We start from the raw sequence: 6503 nt of genomic DNA on the forward strand, positions 1-6503 counted from the left end.
CCCAAACCATCCCTCCCACCTCACAGTGTTCCTTCCTGCCCCTTGGAAACAACTAACTTGTCTCCTCATYTGACAGAAATAAATGACTGGAATGGCATACCACAACCAGTAGGTTTGTGACAACCAAATTTGGCGAAGTGCTAGGTTTTATTAGTCAGCACAAAGGTTATCTGTTAACTGACTGGTTGTTTGAAATAATCAAATTTATTACACAAAATGACAGCTTTTCTCTCACACATTTATTCCAGGAAGCATTACACCCTAATGAAATCTACATTAGCTATAATAAATGCATTTTTCTGAAGGGCAACACAAATCTGAACTCTCCCTGAAGCACACCAGCACCATTAACACCCCCAGTGCTGGAAGCAACACTAAAGAAAAACCTTCATAAAGAGCAGAGGGGAGAGATCAAGGCAAAGTCTCACATCCTGTACGATCCYGTATGAGGAGAAGAAAAGACATTGCTAATCCAGACAGCGTGGACTGCTGCCAGCTAGTCAAGGTGTCACAGACATATAAACAACAGCCACCTTCCCAACGGAAGCAGCTATAAAGAATCCTGAACAAGTTCAAGCAAGGCAGGAATGTGGTTGTGTCATCACCCTTTCAGCAGTACGTGTACCTTTATTTTCCTAATGACTCATTTATGCAGATAAATGCCTAAAAGGAGTTCTTCTTGGCTCCAAAACCTAAAAGTCCTTGTATTTATCCACAAATCACATTATCAGGTGAGCAGCAGCTCCACAGGCTGTAGCTGTCTGCCCTTGTATGGCCAAAGCTGGCCTGGCAGGAACAAATCCATGGTTCATGCTGGGCATAAGGAGAGTTTTGTGGGGATTTTTAACCTTCAGCATATTTTCTAACGTTTTACAGAAACTTCTCAGAGTAGGTATTTCAAAACAGGGGTATTTATCCACTTAAGAAAACCAAAACAAGAGGTTGAAAGAAAACTGCAGGAACTGTCAGACCACAAAGCTCTAACATGGTCAATAGCTGTCCCTAATGTAGAAGCAATGCGTCCCTTAATCCACCAATCACTCCCAAAGTAATTCCTCCCATTGCTAATTCCTAGGATTCTTAGGTCCCCATAGGGCATGGCATCTTCATGCTTCCAACACCTTCCAACAGACTTCACTCTGGCAAGTATCCACCACAACTGTAGTTTTTCCATAATGCTCTCTTGGTAACATCCAAACACAAAATGCCTTATCAACTGCCATCTGTAGCTGCATTTATAAACTAAGATCTTTTTCATCTTATTTATAAACTAAGATATTCTTCAGTATCTCCACTACAATCTCTCTCACTATGATTACTAYGTTCATTTGTACTTTGAATATAAAACACTACGCTAGTAAATGTTTATAACATTATCACAGATGAGCTACAAAATATCCCTTTATTAAGAAAGCATTTCTCCCTTTTTTCAGTCTTCTTGGGTAAAGCAAGCAAACAAATGCTGTGTTTAACAAATGCTCAAAATAATATAGCAGAGCTCAAAGAAAAAAAAACCAAAAGTGATGGAGAGCTACCTCAGCAGATAGATATATGAAACAGACTGGGACAATGCAGCCTGGAAAAGGAAAAGAACCCAAAGAGAGAAAACTGAGAACATGGAGACCTATAAAATCACAAATGACGTGCTGATGGGAAAAAAAGATTCTTCATTCTTTCTCACACTACAAAAACTAGTAGGCACTCAATGAGATTACAGTTAAAAAAAAGAAGCAAACCCCAGAAGCCAGGTATTATTTTTGTACAAATTGAGGGATTCATCACAGGGTATTCTGAGGAAGCTCCATATATAAACTGATCAAAATGTTCAAGCAAATCCCTCAAGGACAGGTCCAACAGGAACTGCCATCTCAGACCCTTCTGCTCGGGCCACCCTGAAACCTTTCACCACCAGGAGTTTGGGATGGTGACTGAGCTGTCTGGGGTTGCTCCYCCACTCTGCCCCAATGTTTTACTCCTGGCCACTGTCACAGACCACATGCTGAGCCCAATACACTCTTTGCAGCCCCTATTATCCCATCGTTCATGTACTCAGAGAAATCTGTTCATGTGAAATAATTATTTGCCCAGCTCTAAATTGGAACACATTAAAAACATCCTATTTACAAATAATGCACAGTTTAAGTCACTTCCTTAACTTGATTAAATGGAATGTAAGAATTAACTGAAATGCTGAGCATTTACATTTCCTGTYGTCCCATTTTATCAGGTTTGCAGCTCGTTTCCTACCACCACCATTTTATTTAGGCACCTTGCACAAAGCAGTCCTAGACATCTGCTTTCATCCAGTGAAACCATTAGAAGAATCAATTTGCTCTCCAAGGCAAGAAGAGTGATAGACTCCGATGTTTACTTAGCAATAAGCACACAACTATTTAATTAGATCTAGATGCTGGAAACTGCATCTTTGAGGCAACAGCCACAGCCACAAAGAATTAAGCCTTTCAATTTGTTACATAAATCAATGTTTTCASTATTTTTTTTTCTGCTTGTAACCACTGACTTCCATATGGAAATACTGTCACAGGTAGAGGCACATCTCCCACCCAGTTTGGCTCCTGCACTCTCACACAACATTTCTTCGAAGAAACAAGCAATTAAGTTGCTGCCCCTTCTCAGCCACATGCGATTCCAAGATTGATGTCGTATTTCAAGCGACAGACTGTGAACACGCTCTGCAACCGTGGCATTTAATTTAGAAGTCAGCATTTGACACATTGAAGTATTTGGAATTCCTGAAGTCTGGCTGTCTGCACAGTTGCATAATTTGAGCAGGGATAACCTACTTATAACCGGGAGAGGGAGAAGAGTGTCAACAGACAATCCCTTCTACGTCAGGGGACATCTCCTTCCTCGTCAAAAGCCAGCAAAWGCATCACTGCTTTGCCATAGGATGACTTTCTTTTTCTTTCAGCTAGTGGATTACAATTCCTAAAAKGAGTGAAGCTACATATATCACCAGATATTCTCCTAGGAATATACTCAGATGTTCTCAAAGCTGACTGAAAAACAAGGGTACCAGATATAATAGACAAGGCCAGTGAAATACTAGACATGAAATAACCTACAAAAGTGTGAAGGCCCCAAGACTTGATGCTGGTCACACAAACACCTCACAAGGCGCAAGCACTACAAATCCATTCATAGAAATGGCCATAAAAACACAGAATCTCCTTTCAGCAAGTCACAGGATACAACCAAAACCAATGTTTGGGTGGCTGTTCAACCTCAGACAGGGAGAAGCTGCATTTGCTTTTGATCCTCTTGGCAAACAGCTGACCAAACCCTCCGAGCAGCATAATTCTCTACAGACACTGCAGAATGAAACCACTGCTTTTGAAAGTGCCAGAGTTTATGATTAACCTCCTGTTGCAACTAACATGGCAAGCATTCAGTTTCACTCTCTGACTGCTCCTCTTACATACTGCAGAAAGAACACATAAGGACACTCTCCCCTCCAAAGCTCACAGTCACAGGAGCAGGAATTCTCTCACCCTGTAAACAAAACCAGGGCAAAACCTCYCAAGCATGATCCTCCCTCAGCATCCGTGCATCATCCACCTGGGGAGACTAAAGTAGGGCTGGAAATTCCCTTCCTGTGGAAGGAGACTGGAGTGCATGCACCAATTAAAGCTTCGAATTAAAACCAGCTGTTTAAATAGAAGTAGTCCCAAGGGAGAGACACTTARAGCATTGTAACTGGTTTCTGGAATAAACAGTTTGACATCAATGGARGCATTTACACAGGGAAAGCTGTGACTGAGCTCCCAGGTTCAGCCCCACCTCCTTAAATAGCTGCACTTAAACCCAGGCGAGGTCTCCAGGCGCATCACACTTTGGATCTGTGTCACCCATAGACATCAAGCTGCAGTAAGAAAGCTCGAGGGCAGAAGAAAAGCACATTGCACTCCAAATACCCTGAAAGACTCCTGGATGCTGGTCTGTGACCTGCCTGCACAGGAGTCATTCCCACTCAGCATCACCTTGCAGAGAGCAGTGCCACAGGCCTGTCCTGCATGTTGCAAGTAAAACGTCACCTCATCTATGGAAACATCCAGCCTGGAGCCAGGGATAAGCTCAGGAGTGAAATGGATGACCTCTACCTAAGTAGAGGTCCACTGCCATGTGGATACCTAGTGGATACACCCCAAGAATAAATAAAATAAAAAAATGAAAAAGGGGAAAGGAAAAACGTCCTATAAGGCAGAAGCACCAGAAAGAAAGTAGGGGCAAACATGTAACTAGGAAAACTGAGAAACTCTCCATGTGGGTATGGCAAAGCCAGAATATCAGATGAGGGCAATTATGAAAGCAGGAGACTTCTAGAAACATCACAAAATGGTTTGAGTTGGAGGGGACCTGGGCAGGGGACACCTTCCACCAGCCCAGGTTGCTCCAAGCCCTGCCCGATCTGGCCTGGAATGCTCCCAGGGATGGGGCAGCCACAGCTTCTCTGGGCAACCAGTGCCAAGGCCTCACCACCCTCACAGGGAAAAATTTCTTCTCAATATCCCACCTAACCCTGCCATCTGGCAGTGGGAAGCCATTCCCCCTTGTCCTGTCACTCCACGGCCTTGTCAAAAATCTTTCTCCTGCTCTCCTGGAAATCTTTCAGGCACTGCAAGGAGCTCCAAGGTCTCAGAAAAAAAAATCCTGGAGTGGACAAATTATGTATATGACCAGAAAAAGAGAAGATGATGGTATTTTAGACCCATGGGATGTGCAGATACCTAGGAAGTACAGAGAGTACTTAACTTCACTCTGCTGGACCACTCAGCAAAGRAAATCCCAAAGTCAAAGCAAAAACCAAGATAGGCTTAACCTGAGTCTCACAYTGCAGGATCAGCAGGGCCCAGGGAGGATAAGAGTGGAGGTTTCAGCCATGAAAGATGTAACAGGCAGCCAAGAAGAGATCAGAGATGGGTACAGGGGTGACCTCTCTGGCACGTGCAGGAGGGAAGTGATGGGAGCAAGCATGGGAACAGCTGCCACTGGGTGTCTGTGGGAACATCCCAGACGTGAAAGGACACAGTGGAAACCTCCACATGCATGAGGAATGCCTGCCTGCAGAAAGGCYGCTGGCCTACACCTTCCCTGAGGTGTACAAACACACACAGTGCAGGATGCACTGCCTTTTGGCAGGAAATCAGTGGGATAACCCTGGTGAGTGTGGCGGAGGAGGCAGACATCCCTCATCAGTGGGCAGAACAGGCTCCCGAGCACAGGAGATGGGCTGGAGGAGTCATCCATTAGGCTTTGGAGGAGGATGTTTCTTTTTGGGTGGGGAAAAACTCAGCAGCTTTTTGCAGACAGGTAGGAGCTCCCTGAAGTGTGGGGGTGGAAGGGGGCTGTAGTGGTCAATCATGGAGTTCATTCCACCTGTGCATGGAAACAGGTACAGAAGATTTTGGGAGGCACTGGCACCCTGTGTGTATTAAAGAAGACAACAGGCTTTTGGCAAGCAAGAAGCAAATTATACCCTCCCAAAATCTGCTGGTTATGGTTATGCTTATATAGGAAAACGACTCTGGATAGATGGAAGGAAGGAAAGCAGAAAAACACAAAGTGGTTCTTGGCAGATGAGCACTGTGACACCCTCATGGTGCGTGGACACAGAAGCAACGCAGCAGACCCTGGCAGATGGACACTAAGGAATACGCAGAAGGGGCTGTTGTAGGAAAAAAACAAACAACAACAAAGGAACAGAAAGCTCTGCCTAACAGCTAGTAGGAATCCCTCTATTTCATCCCATAAGCCGGCACTGGAGGCAGCAGGTATCCCGTTGGGATGCAGGAAACAACACAACTTCCCCCCCCCAAAACCCCTTGAAACTACAGGCTTGCGTGTGCACCCACAGGCTTGGGCAGCCASCGCGGCTCCCTCGGGGAAGGGGACACCCCAGGAGGGGTGAACACAGGGACAGGGGACACCCCCAAACACGGACACGAGGCAAGGGGGCATCCATAAGCACCGGAACACGGGGCAGGGGACACCCCGGAGGGAGATGAATCCCCAAGCASCGGCAAAAGGGACAGGGGACGCCCCCGGAGAAACGTGACACCCTCAAAGASCGCCACAGGGGACACCCGCCGCCCCGGGAACCCTCGGCGAGGCGCGGGGGTGACACGGCCCCGCGGGAGGGGGACACACGGGCTGTGCACCACGCAATGGAATCCCCCGGGGGGGTGAAGGCAGCCCCGGGGCCGCGGGTTACGGACGGGAAACACGGGGGAAGGGACGRGACGAGAAGGGACGGAACGGGACGGAAAAGAGGGGAGATGAGCCGGAGCTAGATCCCTCCCGCCCCCCGCCCCTGAGGGGCACCAGCGGCCRCCGCGCCACCGACCGGCCCCCTCCCGCGCCAGGCCCGGCCGCGCTCCCCGGTTACCTGCGGGCGGTCGGTGAGGCCGGGCCGCTATCTGGGGGCCATGACGGCGGGGCCGGGAGGCGGCGGGACGAGCGGGATCACCGGGATATTGTCGGGG

General features: G+C 47.2%; 1 protein-coding gene across 2 annotated transcripts in view; it reads right to left on the minus strand.

Moving 5' to 3' along the window:
• Window positions 1–6497, minus strand: part of ZBTB44 (zinc finger and BTB domain containing 44) — a 37358-nt gene extending 30861 nt beyond the window's left edge. For both annotated transcript variants that reach the window (XM_057381659.1, XM_057381660.1), the window contains exon 1: window positions 6407–6497. The gene's annotated coding sequence lies outside the window, so the exon portion shown is untranslated. The remainder of the gene's footprint in view (window positions 1–6406) is intronic.
• Between the last annotated feature and the right edge of the window lie 6 nt (window positions 6498–6503).

This window comes from Malurus melanocephalus, unplaced genomic scaffold (genome assembly GCF_030028575.1).
Source record: "Malurus melanocephalus ecotype Western Australia unplaced genomic scaffold, MMel_1.1 scaffold_520, whole genome shotgun sequence".
Lineage (NCBI taxonomy): Eukaryota > Metazoa > Chordata > Aves > Passeriformes > Maluridae > Malurus > Malurus melanocephalus.